This window comes from Pezoporus occidentalis, unplaced genomic scaffold, assembly GCF_034315485.1.
Source record: "Pezoporus occidentalis ecotype Australia unplaced genomic scaffold, CSIRO_AGI_Poc_V1 ctg45, whole genome shotgun sequence".
Classification (NCBI taxonomy): Eukaryota; Metazoa; Chordata; class Aves; order Psittaciformes; family Psittacidae; genus Pezoporus; species Pezoporus occidentalis.
The window spans coordinates 7,871,600-7,886,658 of record NW_026915780.1 but is presented as its reverse complement, the minus strand read 5'-3'; positions in this window follow the sequence as shown (position 1 = coordinate 7,886,658).

Sequence of the window (15,059 nt, the reverse complement as noted above, 5' to 3'; positions counted from 1 at the left end):
CTCTGATCTACCTCGGAGGAGCAAGAGCAACTGCTGTGAGTGGTGCAGATTTCTGCATAAGAGCGGAATTCTTCCTATCTGTGCCTGGTTTTAATTCCTGTTATTGGCCAGACCAGGTGAATCAACCATAACTTTCTTGCAGATTCATATACAAAACACTTCAATAAAGGGGTTTATTCTTCATTTTAAAAAAAGGAAAAATTACAACAATCAACATGGAATTAAGAACTCAGAAGAATAATATACACATGAACTAGCCAGTCACAAAGAAAGGAAGCAACAGGAATATTCAGCTTGGGCATGTCTTTTATGCTTAAGGAGTAACCTGGTGAAGAAACATTTCTGAGTCTTATAAATGGGGAGCAATTGAGAGAAAACCTGATTCTCTGTCCTTGGTTCAATTCACTTCATCAACTTTATGAAGATAAACTGCAAGGCCAGATGCCTGGATTGATGTATGCTGCTGTTTAACAGAACCATACACAGTTTGGAGTAAGCTACAGCAGCATGAATTTCTGGGCATATTCCCAAAACTGTACAGAGCACAGGCAAGTCGCTTGTAAAACAGCCTTGTCCCCTCCACATACCCATCTTAAGACTCCTGAATTACACATTTTAGGCTACTCAGTGTGCTGCATCTGTGGATATAATAAAACAAGGAGACAAAGACAGATTTCTGCCTAAAAATCCCCAGCATTACCTTCATGGTGTTCTGCATTTTATAACTTTCCACCATTTGAAACTCCTCAGCACAGCTTCACCTTTGCAGAACGGCACTTTAAGAGGTTAAAAACGTATGTTTGGTGCTTACATTTCTTCAATAACTGATATGCATGCTACAATGTGAACAGAAAATCAATTTTTTTCAGCATGCAACAGAAACCAAATCACCTTCTCTTTTCAACACATGCATTCCTGAAACCTGCTGAGGATCTGCAAATTTTATGACTGCAGACATCAAATCAAACTACATATGAAGACAGAGGACAGAATGCAGGAAATTATGATCTGGGATAACCAAATGGGTAATTGGCATTTTTGGTATTACCAAAATCATAACACTCCCATTGGACCCATCTGGCAAAAACTCTGTGCTACTGTCACTGTCACCAACTTCCCAAAACCAGTCAACATTACTAAAAGACGGCTAAAATCCTTTTAGACCGCAGGACATTAGTAATAAAGGCACAGCAAGCATTCTGCTTCATGCTCTTTGAATAGCAACGAAATAGCTTCACATAAGACAAGGAAAACTACTTTCCCCCCCAAAAAAAAAACTATCAAAAGAAAGAAATATCCCACCTGGAAATTACCTTGTGGGCTTGCACTGAGCCAGCAACTATCCTGCATGCTAAGTTCTTTTTAAAATGATAAAATAAGATGTACGCTACAGAGCCAGAAAGTAGATCAGGCAGGATATTGACTGATGTGATTCATTATGTTTTCTAGTTTCATTTTCTCCTGAAAGAAATGCCTGTCTCACTATTACCTTCCTATTTTAATATTAATCTCTTTTGAAAGACAGGAATATTGTCTTAATAAACTATGTAACATAACTTTTAGGTCTCCCTATTGGGAACATCTGGCTGCTATAATAGTTGTCCTCATTGAAAAATAACTTTTATTAAAATATTGGAATAGAATTAAACTTCAGTTGTCCTTGCTCTCATAAAGTATAACTGCTCTTCAGCTGAAAGTTCAGATTCTATAGTTCCAATTCCGATGAATACAGCAGAAGAGGGTTTGTTTGCTCCAGAGCTGAATTTGAGTTGTCTTTTGGATCAGAGATAAGGGCAAATTAATAAAATAATATTAACTTTTTAAGTGTTTGACAGCATTAATAAGAAAGGATGCAACTGTTTCCTGTTACAGTCTTCCTGTTTAAAAAGCCCCTAACACAGCTTATCATTAAATTATGGCTACAGCTATCAAATGATATAATTTCCTTTATTGTTTCCTGTCAATATTATTGAGCATTATTAATTAGTTGTCTATTATTAACCAACTGCTACCAGTGATTTCATTCCATAGAGGCCAAAGCAATTTCTGCACATAGTGACTTTTCTGTACATAGGGAACAGTTAAATACATCAGCTTAAACTGAGAATTCCAAAATCTAGTTGAGATCTGAAACACAGAACATTGTCTGAAAATTAGATTAATCTTAAAGAAATCTAGTAAATTATTTCAAGCTTGATCAGTTTAATGTTTTCTGCCATTTCTTGGTAAAACAATTTGAAATATGGAGTTATTTATGTAATAGTCAGCAAGGGTTTATGTTTTAAGGGCTATTTTCTCAGTTAACATAAACTAGCATAACTCTGATGAAGTCAAAGCGCTATTGATTAACTAAGTGAAGATATCCATTTTTAAAAGCCAATTCCCCAATATGCTGATGATCTGATTTTACAGTCACCACCTGTCAAAACACCTAAACCTGACCACCAATCAAAAGCATGTGGCCACATACGAATATTGTCAGTGTGCTACTAAGAAACAGGTGAGGACAAAAGAAAACTTCATTTATTCTGGTTTTCTTGTGTTTTTAAGAAAAAACCTTTACTACGGTAGTGATGAAATAAAATTTTAAACATTTTCTAAGCCTTTTTTTGTGATTGTGGAAGCATTTTGTGTTTTCTGAGGGTTACTCAGGGTGTTTTGATTGAGATATTTAATGTATATTAATAATATGGAACAGGTTTGCAACACGGAAGTAGAAAAGATTTTATTTATGGAAGGCTCTGCACTTATTCCTTCTCCTTTTCAGATCTGGACTGCTCAGTGCCTGGTTTCTGGAACCAATACTATTTCTGCACCACTGCCTAAGGTTTATTTGGGGAGGGAGGGGGGAAGGACTGCTAATGGTCTCCCAGAGATAAACTAAATTGCTGATTTAGTCAAGCTCATTCTTGACCTTGACACAAGATAGGACAGGCAAAGGGAAGAGCTCAAAATAGAGCAAGTGAAAGAAAGGAAGATCAAACGAATGCTCAGGTCTGGCCCAGAACCCCCCTACATTCAGCTAACACCTGGCTGAGTTAGAAAACATGACCAGCCCAACCTTCCTGTTGGAGCCGATTGAAGCTGTCAGCTCCCGGCTTGTCACCCACTGCATCAGGAGGCCCCTGGGCTGCCACAAGAGCCCTAATTAGGCAGAAATGGCACTTGGGCAACTGACCCGCCAGGACCTTTGGCAAAGCATTTAACATCATTAGTTAACATTTTTATTAAAAAAAGTGTGAATGTAAATGAACAGCCAATGCATTTCAATAGGGTCTGTCGGTGGCATCGCCCCCCCACCCTCCCAACCACACACACACTTTTTTGCATGAATAGTTCACTTGTTTTCTCTAAAGGGGGATGGGGATGTAGAGAATGTTTTTCCAAGGGAACTAGACACGTTCAAAGCAGAAGGAAGGTCTAAAACAATCACACACAAACTCTTGCCTTTTGGGGAGGGTGGTGGGGAGCGAACAAACAACTAAATGCAATCTTACCTGCACCATGCCTAAGGGGACATCTGAAAAGGAAAATTTGCAGAACCCACACTCGAACAAGAGATACACAATCACATATTCACCTGATTGTTCTAAGTGTACTCGTTGTATTTGTGTTCTTTTCTGCTACATCCAAGAACAGATAACTAACCCTGCAAGCCTGCAACCCCTTGCCAGAGCTATCAAACGGTACGGCAATGTAAAAGGATGAACATCTAAGAATACTCTGTCCTCTTCTTTCTGTATAATTTCTTTAATCTTTGCACAATACCTTTGACAGAAGATTATAAAAAAATACCACTCAGGCAAGTTACTGATCTACCTCAAATAACTCTCCACTGGCAGGAATTCATGTGTGAAAAGGTGTTCATTCATACAGGAGAGAATGCAGCCTTGAGACACTTTATTAGTACTCCATTTTTCTGCAGGTACTTTAACTGAGGAGTTTCTGTAACTTATCAATATTTGACTAAAATCCTGGCACAGGTTTTTGTAGACGAGAGACACAAGAAAACATAATAATTACAAACATACTTTTTAACAAAGGAACCGGACAGGACCTGGAAGGGTGTCCAGTCTTCAGCCATTTTATGTCCACTTTCCATGAACATGTCCCAGCCCATGCTCCTTTTATTTCCTTTGAACCCATTAGCTCCTTCTTCCTCCAATGGAAGCCACAAAATACAGCACTGGGGCTGTCTCCTGGACAAAGACTATCTTACCTTAGGTTCTGGAATTAGCAAATCTCTAACAGACATATGTTACCAACAATACTTGTTCCACCAAAGAAAAGACTTTTTTCCTTTGCTAGGAAATCATTCTATTACATTGTAGCTGCACAGACTATCACTTACGCCTTCTAAAATATAGCACAAAAGTACAGCTTAAAAGAGATCTTCCACATAAGGTGATGAAGATGATGAAGATGTCGGTTCAAAACCCAACTCATCAGACTTGCTCTGCAGCCAATGGAAGGTTATCCTGTTTCTCGGATCCATGTGTTAGAAACTGAAATAACAGTATTGTCATTTTCTCACACACTAGAATACCCAGAGGTTCTGGTCCCTGGCTGTTTCCAAGCCACATAAATGCTGTACCAGGAAAGCAAAAGACCAAAACAAAACAAAAAACAACCCCAAACTTGGCTCTGCACCTTTTCCCTGAGTGGTTCAGTTTGTTAAGTAAGCCAATCTTCCCTTTCAACCCTGACCTCAGTACAAAGGGAGAAGCACTACATTCCCATACATCACCTGAGAGGGAAAACCTAAGACCATACCTTCAGACTACATCAGGTGCCTCACAAATTTCCTGTTCTGTGATTGATACGCAGCAAAGTTTGTGTCCAAAACACCTGAGTAAGGCCACACCAGGACATAACTCCATCCCACAGTGCAGCTGCAACCAGTGTTGACCTCTTCAGCTTCTTTGCAGGAATCTTCCATCTTATCTTTGTGCTATGCCTAGTATAAAAAGCTCTGACTGGGACTCCAAGACCTTTGCACTAATAATACGCATACACAGTAAGAAGATTTGTACATGCAGAAAGAACAAAAAGAATGTTACACATGTCCATGGTACACACAAATATGTTCACACACAAAAGGACTGCATGTTCACAGGATGGGTAAAACCTTCTCCTTTGCAAGTGATTTGAGATCTAGGGATGATGTCATGGAAGTTCTTACTCTGGGTGTGTATATATACACAAACAAGTGCTTTCCTTCTCTTTTTAAACAAGTATGTGTAGCCTTGAGGGTACTCAAGAAACAATAAAACAATATGGGTTTCTAAATACTGATTTTGGCAGTATTCAAATAATTTTTATCAGTGAATTAACAAAACCAATATGAGAAGATAAATATTCTTTAAATGTATTTGCTGACAATATTCATATGGTGAGTTACCTGTCCCAGTGAAGCAGTGGTTTAGAGGTCATTAGTTTAAAAGCAGTATCAGCAAAAAAGAATAAATGCTCCAAAAAGCTCCAAAAAGCTGAATCATTCAAGGCTCAGAAAGTTAGTAACAGTAAGGTGTCTGCATCTGACCCCTTTTCCCCATCACATGACTATTTTCCAGTCTAGTTCTTCAGTATGGCTTCTCCTCTCCTGCTGGGAACTAGAGGGGTAGGTGAAGGGAGAGAGAGGTGACAGCTTATTGAAAAGCTTGTGCTCCCTGCCTGGTTTTGGCACATTTTCTGCAGGTGCCTCACACTATAGCCACAATAGGCTCTGAAAGAGAGGATTCAGACCTGTCAACAGCTACAGGAGGCAACTCCACAGCTTTGTCTTACAGGCTACAACTTCATTGTCTGCTGCTCTGAACCCTGCAGCCCAGGCACCCGTTAATGAGATGAGCCCCTTTTTCCTCTAGCTGTTCCTCCCTCTGTTTCTCTTGCCTTTTTGTAATGACTTAACTTGATCGTATTGGTTCCTTTCTAGTGGGGATTGCTCCAACGATCAGATAGATAATTGCCTGCAGAATACTGCTCAGCAACAACTATTACTTCCTTTGCTGAAAATGTCAGAGCAATTGAAAGCTCTTAGCGAAGTTCAAGAACAACGAGGCAAAAACGAAGCACCTCCTATATATGTGGATGTACCTGTGTATCTATGTTTGCATATAGAGTGGCCAGCTGTCCTGGAAAACCTGGCTTTCTAAACACCACTTCCAGCATATTTTATATTTTCATAACTTTTTTAAGAAGCTAAACAACATTCCCCCCCTCTAATTCACATAAAGAAGTATTTATCTCATTTCCTTTGGATTTGTATGTCATTTACTTCAGCTTTGGAAGACAATATTGTATAACTGCTTGATTTGCACTTTCCTCACTTCCCATTCCATTTCTTAGAAACCAAAGTAATGCAATTTATTTTAATGTTTAAATATTGTCTGCATACATGAGATGCTGAGGGAAAGCCTGGAATGGCTTGAAGAAATGGGTGCAGTTATTGAATAGTGCTGTGGCATAATGCTCTTCTGATTTAGCCACTTGCTAGCAATGATGACTTACCTAACATTAAAAAAAGGCCATGTTTTGTGCTGCTCTGCTCTGTAGTTTCATGAAGTGATAACTGATAGGAAAATGCTATACCAAGAAAAGGTCATGTAAACGTCACACTCTGAACCTCAGTATAATTACATAATTATATAATATAATTATATTATAACAGAAATAGTTTGTGTCAGTATTTAATTAATTTCTTCATTGGAAATGTATGAACTTCTACCAAACATGTGATGTCAAGCATTGATAACCAATTCAAGAGCACACCCAAGGACATGATGCTTTTTACCACTAAGGTATGTAGGCTCTAGAGATTGTGTATGAAATCAAGATCTCCATTTATTTGACGTATAGCACAAATAAGCAAGAAAAAGCCTGTACATAAAAACATACTCAGAGTAAAAGCAGAAAAACTGCACAAAACCTCATCCCTTTATCATTTTCCAAATCACATTTTTGCTATATGACATATGCATTATCACCAGTAACACACCACCATAAATTCATATCCATCAAATCTTTGTACCACAAATTCCATAAGGAATAAATAGCTTTTTGAAGCTTCTTAGAGCTTTGCAACAAGGATGGAGAGCTGAAGCAGCAAATGGATCACTACAGGCTATTCATACGCTGAGTTAGTGAGGAAGCACCAGAGGGAAATCACTTACTGTTCGGGAAGGAACTCTGACATGGCCAACTACATGAGGGTTCTTTTATTACAAGCCCCCAAATCAGTGTGCCTGATATCTGGAGAGATCCAAGTTCCAATCTGGCAATATAATTGAACCAGACTTACACTAGTTTAACTACATGCAGAGAACCAGATGCACAACTTGTTCATACATTGAAAATTTCAGAAACTGAACTACTATTTTAAAACTAATTTCATGGCTACATTTTGTTATACAGAGCTACATGCAGTAGGGCTTGCCACCTGATCATGTGAATTAATTATAGTATAGGTATCCAATTCAACTAAGCAGTGATTTCTAAAGTCCAACGTGTAACTTGTTCATAATTACTTTAAAGCTTTTGCTGGATGAAGTAAAAGGATTCAGCAGATGCATGAAATATTGTTTCCTCTTACTGTTTTCATAACTATAGTTTGAAAACTCTATAGTTGCCATAGGATCAATTCAAAGAGAGTCCCACAACTTGTTTGTCAAAAATAGAGTGGAAATTCTACCTAAAACTTCAACATCAAGAACTGTGACAGAGGAAGCTGAGAATAACTGAGCTCTCTTTGTGTCTGAAGCACAGGCTAGCAGCCTGACTCTGGAGCCCTTGACACAAACTCACACTTCTAGAGAAAAGCTGGAAGTGGTAATTGCTACTGATGCTTGTCCTGATAAAACATGGCCTTTTAATGAACTCCCATTACAGGGCAGACTAGCGCTGTAGCTTCACAAACACTTCATGGCTGTCCTGAAAAAGTGACCATTTATAAGTAGAAACACAAAAGAAAAGTTCTACTATCTTCTGACAAGTAGCCAGGGAATTTATGATGTTCCTGTGCTTTTTCTTGCTTATTATAAGTCAATGCTCACAGAATATGGATAGAATTAAAAGGCTAAATTGCTAATTGAAAGCTATTCTGTTTATTAGGATATTTTGCTATAAGCAGGCAACAATTCATCTCAAATTAAAGCCTAAAATATTTCAACTTGTAGATTATATGCACAGAAAACCCCAATGCAGCACTTAGTATACACAGGAGGTCAAGAGTAGATGATCCGTCCGATAGCCCTTTGTGAATTTAAGCTTGTAAGTGCTAGGATACCATTTAACTTTGAAATAAAGCAATAGTGAGCACTTCTCAAAATAATTTCATTGTGTTATTTACTCAGACACAGCTTGCACTGCCAGAATGCTCTAGGTTGTGTGTGATGGCCTGCTTCCCTCCCCATGAATGGAGGAAGAAACAGAGAATTCGTAAACTTGCACAGTCAAAAAATGTGAAGGTTTTACACTATGACAAATACACTTACATACATTTTGGTTCTTTCCATCAGGTCCTCCCGTTGTGTTGCTCTCATTAGCTGTTTGTAAGAAATAGAAACTAGAAGCAGCTGTCCTCTATCATGGTTAAAGGTACATTCCTATGCAGTGAGTAGGCAGTATTTTCAGTGGATAACATGCATGGGTTTTAATAAATATACAAAACCTGACAGAATTTAAGAGTCTGACACTGAATTCTATTCTTAGGCACAATTCCAGTTACTCTCCATCAAACCATAATATTACTTACAGTAATATAATTAAACATGCCATACCAATACACCATAACCAAACACAGCTATGTAAGTCCATCAGTGCAACTAATGCCAGAAAGGAATGAGCTTGCTGGAGTGAGTCCTTTATACAGTAGAAGGATGATTAAGGAACTGCAGTGTCTTTCCTAATGGGAGAAGCTGAGACAGCTGAAACTCTTCAGCCCAGAGAGAAGGCTCAGTGAGCAACCATCAATACATATAAATACCTGATGAGAGGGAAGGAAGAGGAGGAAGCTAAAACCTTTCAGTAGTGCTCACTGGAAAAACAAAAGGCAATGGGCATGAATTAAAAAAAAAAAATAACACATTCAGTATATGACAATGTCCTGGGTTCAGCAGTAGCAGACATTTTTCTCCTTCTTGGTAGCTGGTGCAGTGCAGTGTTTTGACTTTTGGCCTGGGAACAGAGCTGATAACAAGGATGTTTTGGTTTGGCCAAGGACTTTGTGAGCCTCAGGCTCTGTCAGGGAGGAGGGGAAGCCGGGAGGAAGCAGAGACAGGACACCTGACCCAGACTGACCAAAGAGGTATTCCATACCACAGCACGTCATGCCCAGGAGGTAACTGGGGGTTACCCGGAAGGGCTGGGAGTCTGCAGGGTTGGAGGAGGTATCGGTCGGTGCTTGGTCGGGCTGGGGGGACGAGTTATCGTTTGACTGGTGGTGAGGTGTTGTGTTCTCTTTCCTTGTTATTTCCTTTATCATTATTATTATTGGTGGTACCAGTAGTGATCTGTGTTATACCTTAGTTACTAAACTGTTCTTATCTCAACCCGTGGGAGTTACATTCTTTTCGACTCTCCTCTGTCTCTCCGGGAGCAGAGGGAGGGCAAGAAGGGGTGGGAGAGCGAGTGAACAAGTTGTCTGGTTCGGTTTAAACCACGACAGACAACAATATAATTTTTGCTGTGAGTGTGGTCAAACACTGGACAGGTGGCCCAGAGAGGTTATGGAATCTCCCTCTGGGCAGATATTCAAAACCTGGCTGGACACGGTCCTGGGCAAGATGCTCCAGTCAATCTTGCCTGAGCAGGGGAGATGGAGCAGATCCTCTCTGAAGGCCCCTTCCCACCTGAATGATTGTGACTCTGTAATTTACATCATAGTATAGCTTCAAGAAATTAAGATTTGTGAAAGTTCACTAGAGAGCTTTAAGAATATGAAATATTAGGCTAATATTAAACTGAATTGTTTTCTAAACATCATTATGTTTATTACCTTACTCACTTGTTACAGTTCTCAATCATTCTGTAGAACCAGAACTAGCTACCAAAATCAAGTCACATTCAGAAGTAGAATATTTGTACCTCTGTCCATATGTGTTTGATTCTCGAAACATGTTTATCAATGTTTGAAGAAGTAAATAAAAGGAGGTTTTGTATTAGAAACAGTCACCTTTTCTATGTCTGTATCAACCACTGTTTAATTTTAGAAAAGAGAGATGGCTGAACTATGAATTAATGCCCTCTTTGCAAATGGGCCACCATTTCTCCAATAATCGTAACTTCTCCAAAACACCACAAACCCACCAGACTGACCCCATCTCTTCACACAACTCTAATTTAAATCCATTCTGGAAGAAATGTTATGGATTCACAAGTCTCATCGACTTTCAATGGAAGCCAAAGGTGTTCAAGCTCCCTCAAAATCTGCTGCTTTGAGACAAGCCACACAAATAGCATTTAATCAAACTCTATCAGAATTCATAAAAACAGTATTTAGTGGATGACTGCACCCCCACGCAGTAATGCCAGTCAATAAAACCTTTTCTGCAAAATAAGGGACATGACACAGCACCAGTTGGATGTTATTGAAATACGTATCTTACCCGGAACTGTAAATATTATGTATTCTTCAGAAGTCAGACTCTGACAAACTTCTCAGTTTATAATCACATTTAGCTTGAAATCTGTGCATACTTTTCATGAATATGCAGCAGCAATATTTCCTTTTTTATTTTTTTTAACTGAGTATTGAAGAAAATTATTAAATGGAAATAGGGAAAAATAGAGAATTTTATCTCTACAATTCACACAGTATTTTCCTAGTCTCAGGGAAAACGATCTTGTTTATAGCAAAAAATAGGATCAAAATTGTTATAAATGAAATATGACTCATACAAAACCTGCAAATTTGGAGGTATTGTGCAAAAAATAGCAGCAAGAGGAGGCAAGTTTTAGTTTTTTTAATAATAACATATTTTTTGAATTAAGGAAGTGTAAATCAGTGCAATGGAAAAAATTAAGTCAGTTATAAAATCATATGATCTTATGGGCTTATCCTGAAATGATAGTCAAGCTTTTGCTCCAGATGGTGCAATAGTGTTTGTGACATCCACTTTGAACTGCAATCTAGTTATGTGTCAAGCAGGAGAGTCCATTATTCACAGCATCAGTGCTGGCGGAAGAAGGTTAAAAGTTCAAGACATGCCCCAAGTGATTAAGGTTGTAAAAATCAGGAGATATACCATGGGGGAAAAAAATGCCATTCTGCCTTTTCTTCCATGCTCAGTTTGTCCCAAAAAATGTGTTTAAGTTAAAAAAAAAAAAAAAAAAAAAAAGAAAGAAAGAATCACAGGATGCAGGAAAGCTCCAGCTTTCAATAGTAATATAAAAATTACCTTTGTATTTGAACTCCTTAACCCCCCCTGATACTAGCTTTGCTTTTCCTGGAAAGAAAGAGAGAGGCTTCTCTTAAAACCTGTCAGCAAGTTATAGGACTTAAGAACTCAATTAGCTATTTCTCGCTCGTGATATTCACTTCAGCTGCTACATACATGCAAATAACTCTGATTTCCAACTTCATTTTTCATGTAGCCCACAGATGACCAGTCCATCTGCCCCTGCGAGGCTTCACTTCTCAGTCATGTAAAATCTGCTAACCAGAAACAAATAACCTAGAGATCACTTCAACCACCCCAAACTTTCTGTATTTGGAACTGCAAGTGCTGCTTCTCAAATATTTGAGCAAATTCAGGGGGATTTCTATGCCAATAGAAAAGGAAAAAAGAAGACATAAAGCCTGAAGGGTGAAGCTAAAAAAAATTAGATTTAAAAAAATCTTCTGCAAAATTCTTTATTGTGAGAGTAATGAATGGAAAGGTTTACAAAAACAAACAAACAAAAACAAAAAAAAATCAAAAAGATGCTTTAGTGCTCTGATAAGATTTGATAATTTAAGAAGATACAAATCATTCTTCTCAGAAAGGTATCTCACGTCAACAAAGCAGAAAAGTAGAAAAGAGTAATTCCCTTCTAACCAATACATTATTTTTTCTGTCTGCTGTTTGAACTGCAGGTTCAAACTAGAACATCAAGAAAACCATTCTAACCATTAAAAATAAGAGCTGGTGAACAGGAATAAATTTTGCTGATTTCTGTAAAAGTAAGATTTTCTTTTAGCAGTAATTACTCAGCCTCAGAACTAGAAAACTCAAGTACATGTACCTGCTTTTCTAACTCTCTGCTTATCTCGGAGTTTGATTGCTGGTTGGTATAAACTGCAAATGTATTATGGCCATGTTGCCAGATCATCTCTGAAATCACGTTAATACCTCATCTGAATTAACTGATGTACATCCACACATTTCTGTTTTCATTTCATAGAAAATATTTAACATAGATTTCTCAGAGCCTGGTAAATTTCAGCCTCTGTATAGATTTGTAAGTGCATCCCCATTTCAGAGAATGATATTGACAATATACTGACAACATATACTGACAAATATCCCTCTAATCCTTCATGTCAGGGGCCCTGAACTAGGTAGGTTTCAATAATGCCTTAAAGCTCATCACAGTCTCTTCAAAATGCATGCATAAAGAAATCATGTAGTAAACTCCTGATACCTGAGACTAAACCCAGCATGCATCCATAACCTGTGCATTACACTGCACAAATCTACAAACTGAGAATACAGCTGTATCACAGAAATTTGAGAACAATCTTCTGTAAACCCAAAAATCAGCTCAAAACCTTTGTCTTTAAATACAAATAAATATGTTCCAAATCATCTGTAGAGTCAGAATGATAAATCAAAGCCTATCAGCTCTTACACTTGAGTTCAGCAGGCTCCTTTGGAGGAGGCTGGGCTTACCCTTGCACAGCAGGAGTCGAACAGACCCACAGAAAGAATCCTCAAACTTTAGAAAGAAATTAGTACTAAAACCCACTCAGCTTGAAGTAACCATTGGAGCGGAGCACGATTACTCAAGGCAAATGAACTCTTATATGAGTACTCTAGAAATTAAAATAATAATGCTAGATGAATTATTAGAAATTTATATATATACATATATATTGCTCAAGTTTTTGTAAGTTTTTAATCTTGACTCAAAGTCCAATCTAAATGTTATGTTCAGTTGTGTCCTAGGACCAAAGCTTTTGTTTACTCTTGTACACAAAGTTCTATTTAGTTTTGTACTGGAGTTTATGCTTCATAGAATACAGAATATTAAGAATGAAAAGAAACGCTTACAGAAGCATTATAGGTGCAAAAAGGGGGAAAAAAAAAAACCAAACCTTTTATTTAAGAAATTCAAATGCCTCAAAACCAGTAAGATAGCTGTACAAGATTGTTTGTATCACCGAGCTAAAATGGCAATCCTGATTTTATTGGAAATGTCATGCAGGTTTTATGTACTCAGACATGGCTTCTTGAAGACCCTGTCAGTGGAATGAGCACACATTACTCTCCTGTGGAATCCCACAAGAACCCAGGTGGCAATGAGACCATGATCTTAATTGATTTAAGGGTCGAGTTTATATCTTTAAAACAACATTTTAGAACACCAGAAAGCAAATCCTTTACACGACGCTCAAGCACGCCAAGTTATACTTGCTTTTAGAGCGCCCCAGATTAACATCACATATAAACACTCAAGTGAGATGCAATGAGTCTTGCAAAAAAAGGAAGGTACACAATACAATTTCATAAATTAGGAACAGTTTATCGTAATTTATTTCCTGGCACTAGCTATAGTAAAGGCAAGAGGTGATACGTACAGCTATTTGCCAAAGAAACACAAGACTCATTTCTTTATCCACCCAAAATACTATATGATCTCAAAGATTCTGGGAGAAAATCTATTGAAGACATCAAAATGCAGTGTGGAAAAGTAGGAAAGTAGGAAAGTGATGATTGCCAGCTTGTACAACTGGGTTTGTATGTTTTAAATGCACGTGTTTATATAAGTAAAGCATCTTTAGTGTTTAAAAACAAGAACTACTGTAGGGCATCATTTTTACCTGATCACTTCTCAAAAGCCAGAGCCACACTAGTCACAGCTTTTCCTCACTGGGTTTTTCCCTGGGGCTTGCAATACATACTTTGATTAGAGAGTTTTTAAATTACACTTTAGCCTGTTAACACCACAGGGCCAATAAAACTAAGAGAAATAGAACTAAATTCTTTTCATTCAACACAACTGTTAACTAAACACCAATTAATTACACCCACACAGGCCTAATGAAGATAATGGGGTTGCAGAGAGTTCACTGATGGTATGAAGTGGCTTGCAGCATCCTAACCTTAATCAGTTAACTACTGCATAATAGGTAGGATCACAGGATAAGCCATCCTCTTTCTACATGCTTACAATTACTATTACTGTTAATGGAAATTACACAGCCACACAGAGAATTCATTTAACATTCACTTGATCACGTACCAAAAGTGATAAATATTTGAGGGGAATCCTTACTAGTATTTCAAATGGTTTATTAAAAAAACAGAGTGCAAGGTTACTAAATAAACCGAGTATCAATCTGCTTCAGGTCACTGCCGTCCTAAAGGTAAAGCTGACAAGTTGTTGTTTTTTTTTTTCCCAGATGGTTAATCAATACCGTCGAAGCTGTTTCTCTATGATGCATTTTATTTAGAGCCCTTTAAAAGGCAGAAGGTGGGAAACTGATCTAGAGGCACTTGAAATGTATCAGAAGGCACAGCTCTCGCATTGGCTTGCATTATCTAGCATGCTGAGGATGCTCTCAGAGCACGACACCAGTTACCTCCACGAGTCTTCTTCCAAGCATACTTAATTAAACTGGAGCTTTCCTGGCCAAGCACACAGACGTGATGCAGATCTGGAACTAGTCCACAGTAACGTACCCAAAGGAGCAGCCGCCCATCGTGCTAACGTGAAGGAGAGAAGCCTAATGAGGTATTCGCTGCCTGCTCTCCTCAAGGAACAGGTAGTGTCAGTTTAGAAACTTACTCTGAGGAAACAGCTTGAAAGAAAAGAGGGTTTAACTCTCTGGAGAGGCACCATATTATTTCTGAAGGATG